Genomic DNA, 12,815 nt, shown 5'->3' on the forward strand with positions numbered 1-12,815 from the left:
GAGTTGAGACTGAGGGAGGCGGAGGAAGGTGAGAAGAAGGGAGTGTTGGTCAATCCTCAGAAAAAGAACTAGGACAGGCTGGGCATGGTGGCTCATGCCTGTAATCTCAGCACTTTAGGAGGCCCAGGTCGTTGGATCACTTGAGGTCAGGAGTTTGAAACCAGCCTGGCCAACATGGTGAAACCCCCATCTCTACTAAAAATACAAAAATTAGCAGGATGTGGTGGCAGGCATCTGTAATCCCAGCTACTTGGGAGGTTGAGGCAGGACAATCATTTGAACTCGGGAGGCAGAGGTTGCAGTAAGCCAAGATTAAACCACTGCACTCCAGCCTGGGAGACAGAGTGAGACTCTATCTCCAAGAAAAGAAAAGAAAAAAGAGCTAGGATAAATTAGATCATCATTCACAGCAGCATATTCACAATAGTATCAAATAAAAAAATTGAAAATAGAATAAATGTATGCCCATTTTTTAAAATTGGCATGCATTTCCTGAATATGCTTAGGGGAAAAAGCCTGGGAAAGAATAAAACAAAGGGTCATCAATATTTATCTTCTAGGATCAGGCATGCTTTTTTCTTTCATATCACTTATCTCCTTATAACATCCCTGACAACTGGACTTATCTGTTTTATCTTTCTGCCAGAAACCAGCCCACTCTACCAGGCCATGCGAGGTCTTTCCTGCTCAGCAGGATGATGGGGGAGGACGCATTGTGTCTCTATCATGGCAATCAGAAAAAGGAGAAGATATTCTGTCATCAGGGAAGGGGTGAAACAGAGCATGGGAGAGAATAATATCAGAGGCAGTTGCCTGCTTCATAGATAGTTACAGAAAAACATCTGAACTGACATGGTGCTTACATGAGATTGCCACAGTTGATACAGCTCAGAATAGAGCCTTTTGAAAAGTCTAAGTTTAGAAGCAGTTGAGAACACAAAAGGAAAGAAAGGAGAGTGAGCTACTTGGACTGAGCAAGGTGGAAGGTAATAGAATCCCAAATAAGTGGGTTAACCAAATACGCAATGAATTTTCCTCACATAGAAGCAATCAGAGATAGACCATCTTTTTTATTATTTTTTATTTTATTTTTTGAGATGGAGTCTCGCTCTCTCACCTAGGCTGGAGCACAGTGGCATGATCTCGGGTTACTGCAACCTCCACCTCCCAGGTTCAAGCGATTGTCTGCCTCAGCTTCCTGAGTAGCTGGGACTACAGGCACATGCCACCACACCCGATTAATTTTTGTATTTTTAGTAGAGATGGGGTTTCACCATGTTGGCCAGGCTGGTCTCGAACTCCTGACCTCAAGTCATCCACCCTCCTCAGCCTCCCAAAGTGCTGAGATTACAGGCGTGAGCCACCAAGCCCAGCCAGATAGACCATCTATTATGGCTAGTGTCATTGCCCTCAAATATCAAGGACCCAGGCTTCTAGAGTAGGGTGTTCCAACCTCAGCACTATTGACATTCAGACCAGATGATTCTTTGTTGCAGCAGCTGCCCTGTGCACTGTAGGATACATGCCTGCCCTCTACCCACTCAATGCCAGCAGCACCCACCACCTACGCTGTAAAAATCAGAAAGTCTCCAGACATTCCCAAATGTCCCCTGAGAGGGCAAAATCAGCCCTCGTTGAGAAATTACTGTTCTAGATCCCTGCTCTGCCATCAGTAACATATGGCTTTTATCTTTAGATTCACAAAAGAAAAGTAGGCAGGTGAGTTTGTTGGCAGTCACAGCTTTACAGAAGCCTTGTGGTAGCTTTCAGCTCACATCTATCTCATGGCCCTGAGCTTGGCCGTGTGACTAACCCTTTGTTACTTGCACAGAAGTCGGGGAGGAGAATATTTTTATCTGGACATATTGAATCCCTAGCCAACATTAGGGTTCTGAGGAGGACAGAATGGGTTTGGGGCAGGTGACCGGCAGGCTCTGCAAGAAGACATTAGAGAAGAAAGGAGTAAAACAGATATTTCACTAACCTCAATGATAAGGCATTTCATGGATACAAAAGGAGGGCCCCCCTGCGGTACAAAGCATGGCCATTCTAGCACTGCCCCCCGCCTTCTAGGAGCACAGAGTGTCTGTGAGCACTGCAGCAGCCCATTCCCAAAGAAACTGGGCTCCTGTTCATATTCCACGAGGCAAGTCTTAGACCATAGGTGTGCATGCAGTCACTCCAAGTTGCATGTCCCTGCAGTGTGAGGCCAACGGTAAGTCTTGAGATGGAGCAGCGTTAATTGGCCATTGCTTAAGAGTCTCTTCATTTTCTCATCTCATGGGTTTTAAATATTTTTTAATGTTTTATAGGTCCTTTAGGACACCACACCTTTTCATTTATTTTAGTATATTTTGGTAAAAAAAATTCCGTGATGTTTAAAATTAGGGAATAATAAAAAAAATTCCCTATGAAACCTCACCCTTAGCTTGAAGAAGTAACAAGTCATAGTGAATCTCTGTTTCCTCTATATCCCCACCACCCACCAACCCCCCCAGATCCCATACACTGTATCATTCCATCTACAGATATTTCAGTATGTGTGTGGGGGTCGTAAAGACAACCAGGTGTCATGAGTCACTGGGAGGACTCATAAGAGTCAGCATTTAGACACAATTACAGCTGTGAGTTATTATCATGAAAGGATACAGAACAAAATTATCAAAAGGAAAAGGCACATGGGGTGACATCCAGAGGAAACCAGGCACAAACATCTAAGGGCCCTCTCTAAACACAATACATGCTTAATGCCCCTGGCGAGTTGTATAGCATGGGCATGGGCGGAATGTCGTCTACCAGAGAACCTCACTAGAGACTCAGTTCCCGTGGGTTTTATAGGTGGCTCGTCACACTACATTCTAGACTTTCAGAAGGAAAGCAGGTGACCAGCCAAAGCCACAGGGAACAAAATAGTTTAGGCACAGAAAGCCACTTTGATCAGTTTGAAGAAAAATGTCCAGGAATTATTATATATAGTGGTGATGGTTGCACAGCTCTGTGACTATTCTAAAAAACATTGAATTGCACACTGTAAAATAGCTAAAATGATGACTTTTGTTATGGGAATTTTGTCTAAGAGAAATACATCCCAGTTGGCACCATTTCTATAAAAAGGAATAGTGAGAGATAAAGCTTATAATATGGTTTCACTGTGTCACTACCCAAATCTCATTTTGAATGGTAATTCCCACAATTTCCATGTGTTGTGGCAGGAACCTGGTGGGAGGTGACTGAATTATGGGGGCGGATCTTTCTTGCGTTGTTCTCCTGATAGCGAATGAGTCTCATGAGATCTGATGGTTTTAAAAAGGGGAGTTTCCTTGCACCCGTTCTGTTCTCTTGACCGCTGCCATATGAGACATGCCTTTTACCTTCCACCATGATTGTGAGGCCTCCCCAGCCACGTGGAACTGTAAGTCCAATAAACCTCTTTCTTTTGTCAATTGCGCAGTCTTGGGTATGTCTTTATCAGCAGCCTGAAAATGGACTAATACAGTAAATTGGTACCAGTAGAGTGGGGCACTGCTGAAAAGATCCCTGAAAATGTGGAAATGACTTTGGAACTGGGTAACAGGCAGAGGTTGGAACAGTTTGGAGAGCTCAGAAGAAGGAAAATGTGGGAAAGTTTGGAACTTCCTAGAGACTTGTTGAATGTTGAATGGCTTTTCCCAAAATGCTGATAGTGATATGGACAATGAAATCCAGGCTGAGGTGGTCTCAGACAGAGATGAGAAACTAGTTGGGAACTGCAGCAAAGATGACTTTTGTTATGTTTTAGCAATGAGACTGGTGGCATTTTGCCCCTGCCCTAGAGATTTGTGGAACTTTGAACTTGAGAGAGGTGATTTAGGTTATCTGCTTGAAGAGATTTCTAAGCAGCAAGGCATTCAAGAGGTGACCTGGGTGCTATTAAAGGCATTCAGTTTTATAAGGGAAGCAGAGCATGAAAGTTTGGACAATTTGCAGTCTGACAACATGATAGAAAAGAAAATCCCATTTTCTGAGGTGAAACTCAAGCCAGCTGCAGACATTTGCATAAGTAATGAGGAGTCAAATGTTAATTCCCAAGATCCTGGGGAAAATGTCTCCAGGCCATGTCAGAGTCATCACAGCAGCCCCTCTCATCACAGACCTGGAAGCCTAGGAGGACAAAGTGGTTTGGTGGGCTGGGCCCAGGGTTCATGTGCTGTGTGCAGCCTAGGGACTTGGTGCCCTGTGTCCCAGCGACTCCAGCTGTGGCTGAAAGGGCCCAAGTTAGAGTTTGGGCTGTAGCTTCAGAGGGTGCAAGCCCCAAGTCTTGGCTGCTTCCACATGGTGTTGAGCCTGTGGGTGCACAGAAGTCAAGAATTGGGGTTTGGGAACCTCTGCCTAGATTTCAGAAGATGTATGGAAACACCTGGATGCCCAGGCAGAAGTTTGCTGCAGGGGTGGGGCCCTCATGGAGAACCTCTGCTAGGGCAGTGTGGAAGGGAAATGTGGGGTTGGAGCCCCGACACAGAATCCCTACTGGGGCACTGCCTAGCAGAGCTATAAGAAGAGGGCCACTGTTCTCCAGACCCCAGAATGGTAGATCCCTTGAAAGCTTGCACCACACAGGTTTGAAAAGCTGCAGACACTCAAGGCCAGCCCATGAAAGCAGCCTGGAGGGAGGCTGTCCCCTGCAGAGCCACAGGAGCGGAGCTGCCCAAAACCATAGGAACCCACCTCTTGCATCAACATGACCGAAATGTGAGACATGGAGTCAAAAAAGATCATTTTGGAGCTTTAAGATTTTACTGCCCTGCTAGATTTTGGACTTGCATGGGGCCTGTAGCCCCTTGGTTTTGGCCAATTTCTCACATTTGGAATGGCCGTATTTACCCAATGCCTGTACCCCCATTGTATTTAGGAAGTAACTAACTTGATTTTGATTTTACACGCTAATAGACAGAAGGGACTTGCCTTGTCTCATATGAGACATTGGACTGTGGACTTTGGAGTTAATGCTGAAATGAGTTAAGACTTTGGGGGACTGCTGGGAAGGCATGATTGGTTTTGAAATGTGAGCACATGAGATTTGGGAGGGGCTAGGGGTGGAATGATATGGTTTGGCTCTGTCCCCACCCAAATCTCATCTTGAATTGTAATTCCCACAATCCCCATGTGTCATGGGAGGAACTTAGTGGGAGGTGATGAATTATGGGGGTGGGTCTTTCCTGCGCTGTTCTAGTGATAGCAAATAAGTCTCATGGGATCTGAGGGTTTTAAAAAGGGGAGTTTCCCTGCACCAGCTCTCTTCTCTTGTCTGTTGCCATGTGAGACGTGCCTTTCACCTTCTGCTGTGACTGTGAGGCCTCCCCAGCCACATGGAACAGTAAGTCCAATAAACCTCCTACTTTTTAAAATTGCCCAGTCTCGAGTATATCTTTATCAGCAGTGTGAAAATGGACTAATACAGCTTATGAGTTGAATTTGGGGTGAATTTACATTATATTGAATGTCAGGTAAGGAGACTGAACTCTATTTTGTAGTTCATAGGAAGGCCAGCCTAGGGAGTTTTCATGGAGGGAAAAGTTAATGGAGACTGCTCTGTTGACAGGATGTAAATAGCAGCTGGGAAGGAAAATGACAACATGCAAAAGAGTCTTTTAAAGACTCTAGTGAAAATGTTGCACATGCCTGTGACTCAGTTCTGATGATGGCTGTGATGCTCATCATCAAAAAACTTGAACTTGTCTTTTTTTTTTTTTTTTATTATACTTTAAGTTTTAGGGTACATGTGCACATTGTGCAGGTTAGTTACATATGTATACATGTGCCATGCTGGTGCGCTGCACCCACTAACTCGTCATCTAGCATTAGGTATATCTCCCAGTGCTATCCCTCCCCCCTCCCCCCTCCCCACCACAGCCCCCAGAGTATGATATTCCCCTTCCTGTGTCCATGTGATCTCATTGTTCAATTCCCACCTATGAGTGAGAATATGCGGTGTTTGGTTTTTTGTTCTTGCGATAGTTTACTGAGAATGATGGTTTCCAATTTCATCCATGTCCCGACAAAGGATATGAACTCATCATTTTTTATGGCTGCATAGTATTCCATGGTGTATATGTGCCACATTTTCTTAATCCAGTCTATCATTGTTGGACATTTGGGTTGGTTCCAAGTCTTTGCTATTGTGAATAATGCCGCAATAAACATACGTGTGCATGTGTCTTTATAGCAGCATGATTTATAGTCATTTGGGTATATACCCAGTAATGGGATGGCTGGGTCAAATGGTATTTCTAGTTCTAGATCCCTGAGGAATCGCCACACTGACTTCCACAATGGTTGAACTAGTTTACAGTCCCACCAACAGTGTAAAAGTGTTCCTATTTCTCCACATCCTCTCCAGCACCTGTTGTTTCCTGACTTTTGAATGATTGCCATTCTAACTGGTGTGAGATGATATCTCATAGTGGTTTTGATTTGCATTTCTCTGATGGCCAGTGATGATGAGCATTTTTTCATGTGTTTTTTGGCTGCATAAATGTCTTCTTTTGAGAAGTGCCTGTTCATGTCCTTCGCCCACTTTTTGATGGGGTTGTTTGTTTTTTTCTTGTAAATTTGTTTGAGTTCACTGTAGATTCTGGATATTAGCCCTTTGTCAGATGAGTAGGTTGCGAAAATTTTCTCCCATGTTGTAGGTTGCCTATTCACTCTGATGGTAGTTTCTTTAGCTGTGCAGAAGCTCTTTAGTTTAATTAGATCCCATTTGTCAATTTTGGCTTTTGTTGCCATTGCTTTTGGTGTTTTGGACATGAAGTCCTTGCCCACGCCTATGTCCTGAATGGTAATGCCTAGGTTTTCTTCTAGGGTTTTTATGGTTTTAGGTCTAACGTTTAAATCTTTATTCCATCTTGAATTGATTTTTGTATAAGGTGTAAGGAAGGGATCCAGTTTCCGCTTTCTACATATGGCTAGCCAGTTTTCCCAGCACCATTTATTAAATAGGGAATCCTTTCCCCATTGCTTGTTTTTCTCAGGTTTGTCAAAGATCAGATAGTTGTAGGTAAGCGGCGTTATTTCTGAGGGCTCTGTTCTGTTCCATTGATCTATATTTCTGTTTTGGTACCAGTACCATGCTGTTTTGGTTACTGTAGCCTTGTAGTATAGTTTGAAGTCAGGTAGTGTGATGCCTCCAGCTTTGTTCTTTTGGCTTAGGATTGACTTGGCGATGCGGGCTCTCTTTTGGTTCCATATGAACTTTAAAGTAGTTTTTTCCAATTCTGTGAAGAAAGTCATTGGTAGCTTGATGGGGATGGCACTGAATCTGTAAATTACCTTGGGCAGTATGGCCATTTTCACGATATTGATTCTTCCTACCCATGAGCATGGAATGTTCTTCCATTTGTTTGTATCCTCTTTTATTTCCTTGAGCAGTGGTTTGAAAAATATGGAACGCTTCACGAATTTGCGTGTCATCCTTGCGCAGGGGCCATGCTAATCTTCTCTGTATCGTTCCAATTTTAGTATATGTGCTGCCGAAGCGAGCACGAACTTGTCTTTTAAGGTCTCTATCTGGTCAACAGCAGAATAACGGCTACCATGGACCGTTCTATGTGTGGTCCTGGATTTCCTAAGAATTCTCCTGATCCTTGCTTCCTCTGTTTCTGCTCTAGCAGGGAAAATTGGAGATCAGAGAGTTGAAGCTACACCTTGCAATACAGTACAGCCTTTATTTACACTATTAAAACCCCTTGGCCAAATGGACAAAGTGACAGGCTTAGCCCTTTGTATGTTTGTCCTTATATTTGCTTATTCAACAAGTATTCACAGAGCATCTTCACTTGCCAGGCCAGGTGATTCATAAGGAAACAGAGCCTCAAGGTAAAATCAAAAGAGCATGTGGTTTGAAGCCAATAGACAGGGACTCCAGTCCCAGGTTTCATGCTTACTACCCAATTGATTGCTGCCTCTCAGCCATTCGTTTCTTCATCTACACGATGTACCTGACCAGGCTTTTCTTATGTAATTACTGGAGGCAAGGTGGGCTCTCTTGACTGAAAGCACTCTGGGAACACACAAATTTGGCCACCATAAATGACATTAAAGAATACAACTTTTGCTTTAGAATCTGCTATTATTGTTTGACTTTAGCTAAGTAAGCATTCTGTCAAATCTAACAGCAAAAGCTTCTCAGTAAAGGAGCATTTCAAGAAACCTGTGACCCTCATAGCCACAACATTTAAGATCAGCATCAAATATTTTGTGTAAAGGTTCCACAGATGTTTGATTTTTTGGGGTAAGGAAACTGAGGCTTACACATGTTTTTGAGACTTAAAGAATTGACACATCAGTCTCTAAATGAAAAACTGCGATTAAAACCCAATGCTTCTGCATCAGGAGGACTAGCTAATGGTTGCTGGGCTTAATATCTGGGTAATGGGTTGATCTGTGCAGCAAATCACCATGGCACATGTTTACCCATGTAACAAAGCTGCACATCCTGCACATGTACCCTGAAACTTAAAAGTTGATGAAAAAAAACCAATGTTCCTGATTTATGGATAAATAATAAAAACAACAAAGCATCCTTTTAGCTGAATGATCCCTGCTTGCTAACATTGATGAATTTAGAAATGTGTCTTCGGTTGACCTCTACTCACTATTATTTTTAATTAGTTTTCTTAACAGCCTTAATAGTGTTTAGAGCATTTTATGAAACAGTGCCCTCTAGTGGCTAAGGATACACTTTTAAATTGCAATAACAGGTGCTATTTTTAGCTAGCTGGAGAACTGATGGCAAGGCTGGCATTTAAAGAGATTTATTATCTTGTGGCAGATGTGTATATTGTGTATGTGTAGCAAATAAGCATGAAGACAGTTACTATGTGGCTTGTTAACTAGGTGTATGATTTCTTGATCACTGACCTATTAAATCACTTATTAATATATAATCTTATCGTGAGTGTAAATTTAGCTGCCTGTCATTTATAATAACATTAGCGATGTGACGTATGATTATTTGAGCAAGAGCACTGCTTTCTGCCAAAGCCAAGAGCCTCAATAATTATTTTTAAACTGTAGTTAGGTATGATTTAAAAGAGATGGGAGTACAAGAATAGATAACTCAGGGATCAACGTATGGGACCTAATTTTTATGAAAAATTACTGCTGTCTCATTCTTCTTTTTTTGTCCAACAGATCATTACAACCCAAAAGCTCAATACCATATTCCTCAAAATGCAAATTAAATACTGCCTCTCAAAATAGCCTTCCTTGACTAAAAATATCCAAGTTTATCTTTTACAAATTTAGGCAGTTTTTGGTTAAAAATACAAAACAGTAATGGAAAATATACAGTATCAGGGTTTTTTTTTTTTTGCTGTGGAATGCTATTAAAATTACATGTTTTTGAAACTTGTCGTTTGTGGTTTTAAATCCTCAATCATGCATTACCTAGCATATGCATATCTCGGTCCATGCAGTCAAAGTTACCATGTTGAAAGAGATTTTGCAGTTTAGGAAAGTAAGGATCATAAATGTTTAGTGAATTAAGCTGACAAAAACTATTCCATTTTGTAATTGCAGAATCAGAACTAGGAGACTGTCTCTTGACTACCTGGAATGTATGATTTACACTTGTGTTCTGGACAGCAGCATCTGGAAAGTCTAAATACTGTAGTCTCTTCAGAGACTTCCAACTCAGATTCCTGGGATTCCAGAGCTGGCAGGATCCCCTGTAGTCTGGCACAGTCCTCTCAGCCCATACTAATCCTTGGCTTAATTTTATTCTGAAAGACTTTTTAAAATAAACTTTTTACATTTTAGAATAGATTTACATATATAGCAAAGTTGCAAAGGTAGTACGGAAAGTTTCCACATGCCCCAAACCCATTTTCCCTTATTATTATCATCTTATATATTATGCAACGTTTGACACAATGAATTAATAGTATTGATATAATGCATCACTATTAGACAAAATTTATGCTTAATTCAGATTTTCTTAGCTTTCACCTAATGTCCCCTTTATCTCCCAAGGATGCCATCCGGGACACCGCAGTGCATCTCTTTCAGTTCCTCTTGCTGTGACAGCTTCGCAGAAGTTCCTGTTTCTTGATTTGGGTGACCTTGACAAAAGGGTACTTGAGGAACATGGGTCACGTCTTTTATAGAATATTCTTCAATTGCATCATTTCTGTTTTGTTTTGTTTCATTTTCCCTCCTAAGTAGACTGGGTTTATAGGGCTTTGGGAGGAAGACTACAGAAGTAAAATGCCTTTCTCATCACATATCTAAGGAACAGGCTATCAACATGATTTATGGCCATTGGTGTTGACCTTGATCACCTGGCTAAAGTCGTACTTGTCATTTTCTCTACTGTAACTACATTTTTTTACCCCTCTTTCTATACTGTGCTCTTTGGAAGGAAGTCACTATGCATAGCCCTCACTTGGAGTGGAAGGCAATGCTCTTTCTTCTTGAGAGCAGGGTATCTGTAGAACTTACCTGGAATTCTTCCATATGGAAGATTTGTCTACTCTCCCCCATTTATTTATATTTATTTATTTATAAATTATGTATTTATTATTTATTTATTGAATCATTTATTAATATCAGTATAGACTTAGAGATACTTATTTAAGGCTGTTGGAAGTCATTGTTTAATTGCCAAGATTTGAAAAAGTTAATTTTGACAATGTTTGCAATCTCATTGCTTTTCTGGAAGAGATTTTTGGAGATCTTAACTCTGCTATTTGGATGTAGCTCCTTTTTTTGTAGGATTTTACACACAGTATTTTTTTCTCAGTTTTTGTTGTGTTCAGAATGGCCTGAACTCTGACACAGTTGATATTGGATGATATTCTTATCCCTTTCAATGCTCTCAAGAATTTGCCGTAAAGATTTTTTAATTTTCACAATTTTTTGTGCTACCAGGAGCAATGTGTCTTTAGAGGGTGACTATTGAATATATAGAAACCCATATTCCTGAGATTTTTTTGTGTTTAATGGTATATTTCATAATAATACAACTATCTTAAAAAGAATCACATCGGCATATTTACTCTGCATTATTCAAATGGCTAATGCTTTGAGAAGGAACATCCTCTTTATAATAAAATGAGTGCTGTCTTGTTTGGCATATTTAGTATCAAATTAATGTGATACTCAGTGTTTCATTAAGTTCCTCCAAATAACCAATTTTAAAGCAACTTCTTCATTCTTTCATGGATATAATGCTAAAGGCGTAAAAAGATGATGACCCATATTATCTGAAAGAGAAAAACATGATTTCTCCTTTCTCTCTTAAAATTAAGGTCTATATTTATGATAGCAAAAGTCAGGTGCTTCTCTCCCCACCTTTTAGAAGCTGCTTAGTGTGATCAGGGGATAACTACAGAGAAGCGTTATCAAACATTTCTTTCTGCACTTTCAGTTAGGAGGATGATGAATGCATACGTACACATTTTCCCTTTCTAGTAGCAATAGATTAACACTGTTGGGAATAATTCCCCTAGAAAGTTTTCTGAGAGCCTGGAAATTTCACATCATACTTTTCTAGCCCTGGGTCACTGTGAGTTTGCCAAAGCCTCCAGCAGATAGATAAATTGGTTTCCAAGTGAACAAAGTATATTAGTCAATCTCCTAAGGCATTTTTTCTTTGATGGCCATTGAGTGTGTTAAGCAGCAACTGTATGCCCTTCATAATAAAAAGCACTTTAAGTTGAGTGATGGAAGGCTCTTGATACTTGTGGAATGACAGAGAAGTTTTGAAGAAATGAACATTAGTGCAAGTAGACAATATTTAGAAAGCGTAATCAAATAAAGAGTCTTAAGAAACCATAATTATTTTTTTTTACTTTAAGTTCTGGGATAAATGTGCAGAATGTGCATGTTTGTTACATAGGTTTACATGTGCCATAGTGGTTTGCTGCACCCATCAACCCGTCATCTAGGTTTTAAGCCCTGCATGCATTAGGCATTTGTCCTAATGCTCTCCCTCCCCTTGCTCCCTGCCCTGATATGCCCCAGTAAGAAACCATAATAAGTTTTAAGTCGAAGTAAGGTGGAAAATACAGAGAAGGGTTAGTCTTTGAAGACTTTGGAGAGGTGATTTGAAAATCAGATGTTAAAGGAATGCATGAGCATAAATTAGCAGGACATTCCAAACCAGGGCTCTGATGTGAACATAAGTCAGTTATGTGAGGAAGCAGCAGGCAAGAGCAGGACTGGAGAGGGTTTGATGTCATCTCACCAATCATCCACCCAATAAAGAAATCTCTCAGCAACCCCTGGCCTGTGGCCAGCCAATCTGTGTCTGAATGCATCGATCAACTAATAATAGTTCAGTGCTCTTAGTGAGGAAGCCAGTGATGATTGTTACATGGCTCTATAATATTAAGATAAAATTTATCCCCAGAATGTTCTATGCTTGGGTTCAATTATTCCTTTTGGAGCAACTCAGAATCAATCTAATATTTTGGGGAAGTGACAGTTTTTCAGATCTTGGAGGAAGAACTTATTATTAATCTCTCTCCCCCATTCAACTTAATTGAAAGAGTCTCTGATTAGAAATTTGAGAAAAGAGGTTCTAGCCCCAACTCTGCTATGTATTATTTGCTTTGTAAGCAAACAACAGTTAAACTGTCTCAACTATATATAGCGTCTATTTCCCTCTGTTCCTTCCCTATCCAGGGCTTGGCTCTATGAAAAGCAACTCGAACTCTTGCCTTCCAGCTTGGGATACTGCTCCAAGATAGCCCCCCTTTAGTGAACTCCTGTCTCCTATGCAGTTCCATCTTGTTATCTTATACCTGGATTCTCCATCTCTGCCCAGACACTACACT

General features: G+C 41.0%; 1 protein-coding gene and 1 non-coding gene across 7 annotated transcripts in view; one reads left to right on the forward strand and one right to left on the reverse strand.

Moving 5' to 3' along the window:
* DPP6 (dipeptidyl peptidase like 6) overlaps positions 1 to 12,815 on the forward strand; it is a 1,137,219-nt gene that overhangs the window by 738,982 nt on the left and 385,422 nt on the right.
* On the reverse strand, positions 7,412 to 7,518 carry LOC112209973 (U6 spliceosomal RNA). The gene has a single exon (XR_002944943.1). It is a non-coding gene; the product is annotated as a U6 spliceosomal RNA (small nuclear RNA).

The sequence above is a fragment of the Pan troglodytes genome, chromosome 6, assembly GCF_028858775.2.
Source record: "Pan troglodytes isolate AG18354 chromosome 6, NHGRI_mPanTro3-v2.0_pri, whole genome shotgun sequence".
Taxonomy (NCBI): Eukaryota; Metazoa; Chordata; class Mammalia; order Primates; family Hominidae; genus Pan; species Pan troglodytes.